Source organism: Eriocheir sinensis, unplaced genomic scaffold (genome assembly GCF_024679095.1).
Source record: "Eriocheir sinensis breed Jianghai 21 unplaced genomic scaffold, ASM2467909v1 Scaffold417, whole genome shotgun sequence".
NCBI lineage: Eukaryota > Metazoa > Arthropoda > Malacostraca > Decapoda > Varunidae > Eriocheir > Eriocheir sinensis.
In genome coordinates this window covers 18,515-32,500 of record NW_026111740.1, presented here as the reverse complement: position 1 = coordinate 32,500, position 13,986 = coordinate 18,515, and positions in this window count along the sequence as shown.

Genomic DNA, 13,986 nt, shown 5'->3' with positions numbered 1-13,986 from the left:
CCATTCTTTGTCTCGGTGTTTCATGCAATACTTTAATTACTTCTATATTTCCAGCTCTTAACACCAACTTTTTCATTTGCTATATAAGTCTTTGCAGTAGCTTTTATCGTGCCCTTCTTTTACATCATATTCCTGTTTTTACTGAGGCATATGTGTACTTTAATTGCCTTGTTTTGTATTCATATAAATCTCTCGTCTTGCTAGTACCAATCCAGTTATTTACTCTACACATGTTACCAGTACCTTCTTTCCTTCGTGTCCTTTAACATCATAATACTATTCACACTGGTCCGTGGCTACTCTTTTTGGCTAGTTTTCCGTTTATATATATCTCTCGAGTCAATAAACTAATTAACTAACTAACTATATGTCGCCTGTTGAGTTTCTTCCCCTTTGTATTATTAGTCAAGACACACTAACGTACTTATATAATCAAAACACACTAAATTACAGCTCTGTCACCAATACCAACGCAGTCATTTACCCTACACACCTTCGCAGCAACTTTTCCTGTTTGTCATGCGCCCTCCGTCCCGCCGCTGACCCACTCCCTCCCGCCTTGTGACCATGACCGGGATGAGGCTGAATGACCTAGGCGCAGGCACAAGCCAAAAATAATGTAGTTGCATCAAACCTCCTCCCAGTGTCTTTCTTTTACTGTGCCAAGCTCGAATCCGCCGCGGTCCCAGTTGAGCAAGACGAGCGGGTCAGTTTTTGCCGAGGCCGACACGCTGCACGACCTCCACTTTACGAGACTCAGGCATTCGCTGGCTCGTCCGCTTGGGTGAAAGTTTTGGTTATGTGTATGTATGTGTGTATGTATGGGGGAAGGGGGGGGGGAGAACTCAACGTTGCCAAATTGTCGTACACTGAACACTGCATTTATTATTTTTAGGCTCCAAGACGGTCGTAACCACACAAATAACGACAGGAAATTAAAGTTAGCGTTAAAACTGTTAAATATTGATAGGTTTCGTTCTTTTTTTGGTATATAGTTATCGGTCAGGAACTACAAATATGCAATGCGCTGAGTACGATAATCTGACAACGCTGGGGGAGGTAGGGGTGGTATTAGTGTATGCGTGTGTGTGTGTGTGTGTGTGTGTGTGTGTGTGTGTGTGTGCTTGCCTGCCTTAGTATGTGGGAAACTCGGTCCCGTCATCTGATTAGCCTCCGCACCGCAGAACTAGTTTGTGCTGAAGAGCCGCGCACCGCCGCCAAGCTGAAGATGGTAACGGTGAGGGCGAGGAACAACGAGTCAGCTCCCCTCGTTGACCAGTTGAAAATAACGTTTCTCTTCCATGAATATTAAAACGTTCAATTTCTACTCACTATAAACCACAGTCTCTTCGGCCTTGCTAGGAGAAGTTACAGACATTCTTTTGTTATGCATTCCTGAACTCGATACGACGTAACTAATGAAGAAAATAATAATAACGAGAGAAGGATTAATATTTCTTAGGTTGAATATTTCTCATCTGTCTCATGTTGAAGGCTCTGTTACAATATTAGAAACATTGAAGAAAAATAAAGTTTCTCTTCCATGAATATTAAAAGACTTCAATTAACTCTCCCTTGCTAGAAGAAATTAGACATTCTTTTGTTATGCATTCCTGACGCGATACGACATAACTAATGAAGAAAATAATAATCACAGGAGAAAGATTAATATTTCTTAGGTTGAATATTTCTCATCTGTCTCATGTTGAAGGCCTTGTCATAATATTAGAAACATTTAAGAAGAAAAAATACTAAAAGCTGAGAAGATAAATAATCGATCCTAAAGTGGTAGTCGAGACACTTCAATCAAGAGATTAATTAAATTGCAAGGCATTAGCAAACACGTTTTAAATATTGCTAAAAGGTTAAGAAAATGAGATAAATGTAAAAGATGACGAACGAAAAATATATATTGGAGCAAATTAAATCTGATAAAAAACCGGACGAGTAAAAATTCTATTAAGATTGAAGATCCACGAGAGAGAGAAAAAAACGTACATGAAAAGGAAAGTTAAATGATAGAAAGGTGAAGGTTGCGGTGACATGAAAGGGGACGCGCAGAGGATTGACTGGACGAATGAAAGGGTTTGGAAGGCATACGAGGGGGAGGAAAGAAGGGAGGGAGGAGGAGAGAAGAGAGGGAGGAGGAAAGAAGAGAGGGAGGAGGAAAGAAGGGAAGGAGGAGGATTGACTGGACGAATGAAAGAGTTTGGAAGGCAGACGAGGGGGAGGAAAGAAGGGAGGGAGGAGGAAAGAAGAGAGGGAGGAGGAAAGAAGGGAAGGAGGAGGATTGACTGGACGAATGAAAGGGTTTGGAAGGCATACGAGGGGGAGGAAAGAAGGGAGGAAGGAGGGAAGAAGAGAGGGAGGAGGAAAGAAGGGAAGGAGGAGGATCGCTTGTGACATTGGCCCGTGGAGGTGAGGCGGCGGTGGTATCCAAACCCTTTCTGACCCGGGCTTCTGCAAATGACCCTCTACCGCCTATAATTGAAGGTATTTAGGCTACACACACACACACACACACACACACACACACACACACACACACACACACACACACACACACACACACATGCCGACACAAACTTTAATATATACTTTAAAGCGTAGAATGGCAAGTCACATCATTATAGTAAATATCTGGTGTTTTGCATTAACCCACGTACGTACACAGCATATATTAAGTGTAAGAAAAAGCGATCGGTCGACACAGTATGAAGCAAACTACTATAAGTGAGGTGGAGTAAGCGATACACACACACACACACACACACACACACACACACACACACACACACACACACACACACACAAACAAAGCAGCAAATCAAGGGAGCCGAGAGAGTGGGAGAAGTGAAAGGGAAAAAAAAAAGGCAGGTGTCATTATCAGGAACACAGGTGAGGAGGGGCTTCCACCGCCTCCCCTTGGCTACTGTTTGAGGGCTCGCCGCTGACTTACACACAGCGCGGGACGGTGAAGTGTTGGCACAGCGATAAGAGTCGTGGGGAAGAGTTCTTAGTTCTGCTGGAGACTCTGACAAGGAACGAGGCAGCGATGAAGATAAGAGACTCTCATTAGCATTCATTAATTAACAGAGGGTTTGTGATAAGCGTGGAGGAGTGAGGATCGTAGCTGATGTACCATGGCGAACACACACACACACACACACACACACACAGGGGTTACAGTGGTGGTGAAATAAAGCAGCCAGAGGTCAGTTTGATGAGTGTGTGTGGGTGGGTGGGTGGTGGAGGGGGAGGAAGGAATATGAAGAACGAATGAACGGTTAAGATCATGGTTGGAGAGACTGGCCGGGGTTCTTTTTGTGTGTGTGTGTGTGTGTGTGTGTGTTGGATGTTGCCTCAGTGTAGACCGTGTTGTGGTGAAAAGTGTACGGGGGGGGGGGGTAAGGATGGGTCACTCCTGTCGTTTCATCTTATTTAGAAATCCTACTTGATATACTTTCTGTTCCTTGCGGTTGAACTTTGCGACGGTGGATGACGTGGCTGAGTTTTTGTAGTCTAGTTGTGATGGTCGCTGTTGTGCTTTGAGGCTATGCGGTTCTGTTGAGGTGTCTCGAGAAGCGCGGAATAGCTGCAGGGAGATTGAAGATGCGTTTGAGTCACTGTGCTTTGAGTGAGGTGTTGTTAGAGGTTATTATCGTGATGATGGCGAGAGAATGGGAAATACAATAAACTCCTGTAGTGTTGAATCCAGGGCGACTGTGGTGAGGTGGTTAACAGTGAAATGTATTACAGTGAGAAGCGGATTTCTGCATGGTGAGATATGCAGAAGGGGGAGGAGGGGGGAGGGGAGGGTATAGGCGGATCGGTGGTGTGGTGTGGCAGGTAGTGTGTGTGTATGTGTGTGTGTGTGGTGGGGGAACGCCAGGGTTGTGGTGTGGTGTGCAGCGAGGCATGGCGTGGCTTTGTACCCGGGCCTCTACCCTGCACCTGTCCCAACAGACGCCCGCCCTCCACCTGTCCATGCCCTTCCCCACCCGCAGCCCGCCAGCCCTCCCCACCCACCGCCAGCTCATCCCTCCTACAGCCCACACACTTCCCCGAGACACTCACACGGACCTGCAGCTCTTTCACGTCACCCACACCCTCGTCAGTCCTTCTCAGGCTCGTCACCAACTACTACACCTCTTCCCCATCTCTTCCCCACCTCTTCCCCACCTCTTTCACACCTTTTCCTCACCTTTTCTCCACCTCTTTCCCACCTCTTCCCCACCTCTTCCCCACCTCTTTCACACCTCTTCCCCACCTCTTTCACAGCTCTTCCCCACCTCTTTCACAACTCTTCTCCACTTCTTTCATAGCTCTTCTCCACCTCTTCTCCCATACACACACACACACACACACACACACACACACACACACACACACACACACACACACACACACACACATACAAAGCCTCTATTTTTATCTCTCTCATCATAGGAGTGTTCGAAAGTGATTGTCTCCCTTCTCATCTTCATTTTTTACTTCCAACTTTTTTTTTCTTCACATTTTCTTCCCTTGCTCGCCTCTCTGTCCTTAGCCGCACTATAATAGTTTCAATAGTTTGCGACATCATGATCATTATACTTAAAAGGAGAGCAGCTGCCGCGGTATTATTTCTTATTTACAGTGTATTCGAATGACAAATACTTATGTTTATTGTTTCTCAGACGCTAAAGGCATGCACTAAGATGGAAACGCTGTGCTTGCATTTTTAATATAGTATGGGCTTTAGTATAATGCAAAGACGTTTTCCTTCCCACTTACCATCTGTCTTTTGTAATTTAGGGTGCCCAGGAAATTCTATCCTCTCAGGTGTACTGTGTCCCCGCCCACGGTTAGTCAGCCTCATCCAGATTTTTAGGGTGGAGTCCTTGACCCCTCTTAGTAAAACCCGCGGGATATTAGATAAAAGGTTGAAGTCGGGGTCGAGGCTTCGGTTGCGACCACGACCCAGTTTTGCAGGGGGACCTGACCATACGGCGGGCTCCCAGATGTATTCGCATCGGGTGAGCCCACTGCCGTGTTGGGTACAGGGTAAATCCTCCGGTACCTCTGCATCCAGAAAGGGGAGGGTCCCCCAATCACTCTTTTGGGTATAGGGGCGGTCTGGGTGGTACAAAAGTGGCACCTGCCCGTAGAACCATGCTCGGACCATACCTTCGGAGGATTCTGCGTGTAGATACCTGGAACTTCTTGAGCCTCTCTTATCAATGAGCTCAAAAGGCTAAAGTCGGATATTGTGGAACTCCGAGACGAGAAGCCCTGCTAGTGGCGGTATCAGTAGTGGGGGTTACACTTACAACGCGTACGGCATGAGTAATAGTATCCGTCTTGGGGGGGTGGGGGGGGGGGGGGGTTTGACATGTCCAGTCAACTGCACTATTTGAGGTTGAAGTTACTCCTCTTGATATGAGTATAACGCAAGTGAGTCTGAATCTCAATTTGGGGTTTCTGTATCATACTGCAGTGTTCGCTCTTGCTGAGATGTATGAAACCAAAGAGAAGGGGTGTTCTGTGCCAAACTCATCCCCATATTGGACTTGGCTTACAGCGTTATGAACTCGCTTAACGCAAGTATATGACATTGTCGATAATCTTAAAATCGGTTGTATTCCCCCAGCGCTGGCCTTGAAGTGCTGCTCTCCTCGACCCGCTTAGAGAGGCAGAGACAATCGACACAGCAAACCGCACTCATTCAGGTTTTCTTTGCAGTGAGTCACGTGGAAGTAATGAAGGAAAAAATGTATTTGTGAATGTTTGCTTCGGGGAAATTCGTGATTGTTTCCATTTAGCCTCTATATATTTTCCCCGCCGTGTTGATGGTCCTACAAGCCTGCCGCTGAGCCTTAGTTGACCCGTAAGAATGCTTGTCACTACTCAGGTTCAACTTCACCTTTAATTAAATATAAATGTTTAGTGGGTTGTCGTTTTTCACGTGGTTCTGAGACTTGCAGGAGGCCGAGGGAGGGACGGAAGGGAGGAGGGGGAAAAACTGGTCCCAAGAGTTCATGGCATCCTACCTCTGAGTGCCCGGCGGAGGGGCGGAGAGGAGGTGATGAATGGAAGTGAAAGGAGTGGTGGCAGTGATGGGGGTGGTAGGAGTGGTAGTAGCAGTTGTTTTGTAATAGTAGTAGCTGTAGGAGTAGTTGTGGTGGTATTAGTAGTAATGGTAGTAGTAGTAGTAGTAGTAGTAGTAGTAGTAATGGCAGTAGTAGTAGTAGTAGTAGTAGTAGTAGTAATTGTTTTAATACTTGTTGTTTTCTGAAAGAGTTGTCATCCATGTTGTTATTCTTGTTATTTCGTTGTAACTGTTATTGTTTTGACGACAGTGGTTTTTATTTTTGTTATAATTCTGTTGTCGCTGCTGCTGCTGTCGCTCTATCAGCTGTTACATGATAACGATAATAATGATATAATAATAACATCAGGAATATCCACACTAACACTTAATTTTCTCCTCCTGCAGATGATGTGCGACCATGGCGAGTGGAGACCCAAGAAGACTCGGCGCTGAAGGCGAAGACCGTCCCTCCATCACCAGGAGTCGCCAGTCACGGGCAGTCTACGGTCACCACCACGTGTCGTGAGTCACCATTATTTTTATATCAACAAACAGATATGATGAGTCACCTGAGTACGGTAAAGAATGTGATGAGGAGCAGAGGAGTATGACAGCAGCGAGTGTATTGATAACATTGGCCTCTACGCCTCTGCTGGACGGTAGTATGCGTATTGCTGCAGGAATGATGCCGAATGATTCTTGAAAAATAAACATTACTGGCTTGTGAGGTAAGTCTTTCCAGTTTGTTTACTCATGACTTAAGATGATGATTATAGTGTTGATAAACTGAGAAATATAAAAGGAAGAGGAGGAGGAGGAGGAGGAGGAGACGCATGGTACGGCCATGACCAGGTCTGCATGACCCGCTACTAACGCCAGGTAAGTACCCAACCCGCTTCTGGTCCACTAACATGTACTGACCTCCACCTACTAACCGGAATGCACTCACTAAACCACCACCACGGCACACTCTTTCCACAACACCACAACACCCAGGTCCCTAAACCACCACTATGGTACACTTTGCACAACACCACAACACCACAACATCCATCTCACCGAACCCCCACCACGCCACACTTTGCACACCACCACAGCACCACAACACACAGCCAACACCCAGTTCACTAAACCACCACCACGCCACATCTTGCACACCACCACAGCACCACAACACACAGCCAACACCCAGTTCACTAAACCACCACCACGCCACACTTTGCACACCACCACAGCACCACAACCCATAACCAACACCCAGTTCACTAAACCACCACCACGCCACATCTTGCACACCACCACAGCACCACAACACACAGCCAACACCCAGTTCACTAAACCACCACCACGCCACATCTTGCACACCACCACAGCACCACAACACACAGCCAACACCCAGTTCACTAAACCACCACCACGCCACACTTTGCACACCACCACAGCACCACAACCCATAACCAACACCCAGTTCACTAAACCACCACCACGCCACATCTTGCACACCACCACAGCACCACAACACACAGCCAACACTCCATATCACCAAACCCCCGCCACAGCACACTGGGCACAACACCACAACACTCAGTTCGCTTAGCACATTACCCTAGCAACATACCCTTGCAACACAACACAACGCCCCCATGCAATGATGAGTCGCTACAAACAATTTTCTAATGCCTGAGCTAATTAAAAAAGTAAACCCAGCAATAGTTTTAGGGATTTGACGAGCCTCCTCCAAGTCGAAGGATGCCCTCAGTCCGTCTCTCCCAGCGCGGGGATGAGCGATTACAAATACCAAAATGTTATCGATTGCAACAACGTTCAAGTAGGTCTTTATGAGGCACTAAAACTCGCCTATTAAGAGAATGATCGTGTCCACAATATGCTTTATCTCTCTCTCTCTCTCTCTCTCTTCCATTCACACACACACACACACACACACACTTGATTGACTTGAAGTTCTTTCCAGCGAGTCCGTCAAATTAAAACAATGCTCCCTTTATGGCACCACTTCCGTTCCTTTACCTCTGACCGGCTTATCGTGACACCATCAAGTAAACAGCTGCGATATTGATTCATGTATACAAATATCAGCCAATTGTGACATGTTGATGAAGAAAGAAAGGTATGTTTATTGTTTTTTCCCCTTTTTTTATGGGTTTGTTTACGTTAGATCTTTTTTAACATACTGTGAAGATAAAATAAGGTACAGAGCGTATTATGAAATGGCTTACAGGGACGAGGGACGGCATATCGGTAGCGTTGTTTTTGATAGAGTCGCTGGAACGGACTATGATAATTACTCACCCACTCACCCAGCCACTCACCCAGCACTGATCTAACCACCACTAACGCCTCTAACGCCCCTAACACCACCTGCACCTCCACTCCATTGCACATTACTAACACCACTAACCGGAACTAATGCACTAACCAGGATCCCATGACGGTAAGTAGGCGGTAAGTATTGGTTCTGTTTTCATTGTAGTGTTTCAGAGTTTTGTTTTGTGTATGGATATAATCTCAACGGTTAGGCGGTCATGTTCGTTTCGTGTTTTTCGCTTCATGGAATTTATATTTTTTTTCACTGTTGTTTGTTTCACTATTACTAGTTTTTTTTTCTTTAGTTATTTTCACTGTTTTATTATAAGTGAGAGTGTTTCACTATTTAGGATTTTCACGAATTGGGTTTTCACTATAATTAGGATTGTTATTACTCAACTTAGGATTATTTCACTATATATTTGAGTTCTATTTTTGTTTAGGTTATTGTTCTGGTTTATTATTCAAATGTTTTCTCATGATATCTGGATTTTTTGTATGAAAATCACCTTACAGCTCAGATTCTTGTGCTCATTTATTATTTCCTATATTTTCATGTATTAGAATTAAGCCTAACGCATTCATAAACTCAGCACTCGAATCAGCAGTCATTCTCTCTCCTGTGACGTAAACCTTGTCACGTGGGGAGGGCAAGACGCTTTGTAACCAAAATGGATCTCCGTTACGGAATCTTATATATATATATATATATATATATATATATATATATATATATCTATATATATATATATATATCTATATATATATATATATATATAGACACACACACACACACACACACACACACACACACACACACACACACACACACTCGCAAAGAGAGAGAGAGAGAGAGAGAGAGAGAGAGAGAGAGAGAGAGAGAGAGAGAGAGAGAGATTTACCCTTGGCCTGCCTCCTCTGTCGTAGAAAAAGTACGTAGGCTTATATGTTCAAGATGGCGTGAAAATATGTATTAGTGTTTGCAGTCTTTTACTATTATTTCTCTCTCTCTCTCAAACGGAGGGCCAGGGCACTTCGGGCCGTCAAGGCGGTGCCCGGCGTCCCCATTCTTTGTTTTGACTCTGCCTCGCCGCGGCCGCGTCGCCGCCACAGTCCCGGTGCTTTATGACGGTCTTGTCCCCGCCGCTCCAGTGCCCCAACACAAAGTTTTTTTCAGAGGGACATTTCTTCTACCTTTCTCTTCCTCTGTGTTGTCCTGGTCCGTTGTAGCCCCGGGGATCGAAGCGGAACGAGGCCTTGCTGACTGGGTAGTGAAGTGGCTGCTTGGTTACATGGATGAGATGGTTGATTACTTAACAATATCCCAATTGACTGGCTGATAGTTGAGCAAGTTGTTGAGTATTTGATATCCTGGTTAAGGATACGGTTACTTTCCTGAGAGGTGGGCTGCTTGGCTGGCTGGTAAGGTGTCTGCTGGCAGGCTCAGATTATCCTTGTAGATGGTAAATGGCTTACTGCCGACTCCCCGGCCACCTTACTCCTTGGCTGCCTGACTGCCTACCTGTCTATCCTTTTGCAAGGCAAATAGTTGCCGATATGTACTCCAGTTAAATATTTATCCTCGGAGTTAATCACAGCTACTGCTTTGTGCGGGTCTGTTTGTATCTAGTGGTGTGCGGGGGTGAGTGGCCTCCCTGCAGCTCCGATGGGCCGCTAGTCGCCTCTACCCCGCCGGCTGCAGGTACCAGTGTTGGCGGCGTGGCTGAGGGCATACGCCGTTTGGTTCCACATTGTGCCCCAGTGGCAGATCGTGAGGAACCGGGGGCGGGAAAGCTGTACAGTGGCTCCTTCATTTAACTATTCCACGTCGATCAATCCTCCGGGATCATTGACGCCTCGTCAGTATTAGTTCACTGCAGCGGTGCCCACGAAGCCTTCCGTATTGCCTCAAGTGCCCCGCACCGCCGAACTCAGGGCCAGCCAGACCCAAACTTTAAAATGGTCAGTGTTTTCCTCTCCAGTCCACTGTGTTTTCTTGTGTATGTGGAAAAACCACTGCTGTGGTTGCCTCTGATGCAAGACGCCGCTATTCCCCACAACTCACGCCCTTCCACGGGCAGCTGCGTCGTGCTCACTGATCCGACGGCACAGCTGGAACACGGAACCGAGGAAACCGCTGCCTCGACGCCGAGTGTTTACCCGCAGCAGCTGAAACGACGCGTTCTGTTACGCTCTCGGGCCTCCTTCCGAGTCTTCTTCCTTGTTGCTGCACAAAATGTGGCTACTAATCATAAGAAAATTACGGAAGTGACGGAAAAGAGTGACGGTTCTCCCTCGACGGTGGGAGCAGCAGTGGCAATCTTCGTCCGTCGCCCCCAAACAAACTCCGTCCAACAACAGGAAGCGTCCCTCGGGCAAAAGAAAGTAATTTTACTGACGCAGGTGGAGAATGAGACAAGCCCGAAACAGCGAGCAGAGCCACGTCCCTCCATGCAGGTATTCCTCTCTTCCTCTCTCCTTCGCTTCCTCTTCTTCCTCCTCCTCCGTGGTCACTTCTTCACGGCCACTACCCACGCCTGTATAAATGAGGCGCGTGATAGTTGTGGTGAGTCAGCCGTTTAGTACCCGAGGCAACACCGAACACTAAACAGAGGCGTCTCAATACAGTGCGCCAGAACACGTCGGCGCTGCATACTGATGAATGAAACAAAACTTATTGCTCTTCACGTGCATTATTATAAAGGCGGAGTTTACGCCATAGATATTAACATTTTTGGTTCTTTGATTTGATTTTTAAGAACTAATCGTCTAAGCAGCACAATTATAATGCAATGAGTCTTAGCGGTCACAAGGAAAGTATAACTGATCACCACCTGCCGGCTTGACCCTTTTTGGAGAATAATAAGTCACATGTAAAATTGGCAAAGAGGTCAGCGAGAAAGAAAGACCATCGTATGTACAGGGTTGAGTCACTTAGATTTTAGACGACGCCTCACTCGCCAAAAAAAAAAGCTAATGTTAAAATCAAACAAAAGTTGAAATACATGGTCTGCGGAGGGACGCCCGCGGGTTGGCCTGGCGGACCACGTAGCCGGCCAGACCACTGGAACAAGCAGAACCATTTATAAATCTGATATCTGATATTTTTGTAATGTGATGAATGAAGACAAGATGCGGATGAGTTACGCTAAAGAAAGGCAGAGAAAATATAAAGAAATGGAAATTGAGACCGGACGGGGGAATAAATATGACTGGAAATGTTGAAAGGTGAGGCCGGGAAGATAAATCATTGACGCTGGGCAAGGAAATAACTCCGGAAAGGGAAGAGAAGAGTAAATAAAACAGACAGACGAGGAGACGAAAGAAGAGAAAAATAATTAAGGAACGATGATCAGGAGATAATGTCCGCTTGTGACAGGAGGCGACGGAAGACGAAAACCAGACAGCAAGGGACGGGGCTGGAAGGGACGAAGGCAGGGAAGGTGAAAATGGTCCAGGGAAAAGGGTTCAGGAGGAGGAGGGGGAGGGGGAGGGGGAGGTAGTGGTGGTGGTGGTGAGTCAGGGAGCAGCGATCTCTCTTTTGTTTTTATCACGAAGTTTTTGGATTAACTTCTCCGGCGGCTGCTGGTACTCTGTGTGTGTGTGCGTGTGTGTGTGTGTGTGTGTGTGTGTGTGTGTGTGTGTGTGTGTGTGTGTGTGTGTGGGGGGGGGGGGTTATGATAGATGAATAGATAGAAAAGTACACACACACACACACACACACACACACAGAGAGAGAGAGAGAGAGAGAGAGAGAGAGAGAGAGAGAGAGAGAGAGAGAGAGAGAGAGAGAGAGAGAGAGAGAGAGAGAGAGAGAAGTTATCAAGGACCTCAGCACTGCACACCTCTGCTGTGGTGACGAAGGAAAACAGTTTAGGGTCGTATACTTGAACATTTTGCCGCCCAAGCGCACATATTTGACAAGGCTTTTCAGAGTTGTGGGCATTTCCGGGCTAGTTTGATGACCCTGGTAGTCTGACGCGGCGTCTGTCCCATGACCCTGAAGAAACACTCATTACAACCCGACTGACCCTCTCTTTGACCTTTACATATATTTGACAAGGCTTTCGTAGGAGTTGTGGGCATTTCCAGGGCTAGTTTTATGACCCTGGTGGTAGTCTGACGCTGCCTCTGTACCATGAACCTGAAGAAACACTCATTACAACCCGACTGACCCTCTCTTTGACCTTTACACATATTTGACAAGGCTTTCGTAGGAGTTGTGGGCATTTCCAGGGCTAGTTTTATGACCCTGGTGGTAGTCTGACGCTGCTTCTGTACCATGGGCCTAAAGAAACACTCATTAGAACCCGACGCTGCTTCTGTACCATGGGCCTAAAGAAACACTCATTAGAACCCGACGCTGCTTCTGTACCATGAGCCTAAAGAAACACCCATTAGAACCCGACACTATTGCTGTACCATGAGCCTAAAGAAACACCCATTAGAACCCAACTCTGCTTCTGTACCATGAGCCTAAAGAAACACTCATTAGAACCCAACCCTGCTTCTGTACCATGAGCCTAAAGAAACACTCATTAGAACCCAACTCTGCTTCTGTACCATGAGCCTAAAGAAACACTCATTAGAACCCAACTCTGCTTCTGTACCATGAGCCTAAAGAAACACTCATTAGAACCCAACTCTGCTTCTGTACCATGAGCCTAAAAGAACACCTATTAGAACCCAACTCTGCTTCTGTACCATGTGCCTAAAGAAACACTCATTAGAACCCCACCCTGCTTCTGTACCATGAGCCTAAAGAAACACCCATTAGAACCCAACAAGCTTCTGTACCATGAGCCTAAAGAAACACCATTAGAACCGAACCCTGCTGCTTCAGCACCATGAGCCTAAAGAAACACCCATTAGAACCCGACACTATTGCTGTACCATGAGCCTAAAGAAACACTCATTAGAACCCGACGCTGCTTCTGTACCATGAGCCTAAAGAAACACCCATTAGAACCCGACACTATTGCTGTACCATGAGCCTAAAGAAACACTCATTAGAACTCGATTAATCCCTTTTTCGGCCTTTGAAAATAGTGATGAGAGAGGTGGAAGATTCTGATAATGCCGACGACTCGATAAAGGGAAAGAACAGAAGGAAGAAAGGTGTCAAGCGGGAAGGAAGGAAGGAGGGAAGGGAGGGAGGGAGGGAGGGATGGTGGGCGGCCTCAGGGTTTAGCGTCAGATGGTTGATGGTGCACAGTCTACCGTTCCCTTTCCCTCCCCCTCCCATCACATCCCCTCCCCATCAGTCCACCATACCCTCTCCTCCCATCACCTCCTCCTCCTCCTCTTCCCCACTTCACATTACCAACCCTACCTTTCCCTCCCCCTCCCCATCAGTCCACCATACCCTCCCCTTCCCCCATCACCTCCTCCTCCTCCTCTTCCCCACTTCACATTACCAACCCTACCTTTCCCTCCCCCTCCCCATCAGTCCACCATACCCTCCCCTTCCCCCGTCACCTCCTCCTCCTCCTCTTCCCCAGTCCACATTACCAACCCTACCTTTCATTCCCTCCCATCACCTCCCTCCCATCACTCCACCATACCCTCCCTTCCCCCATCACCTCCTC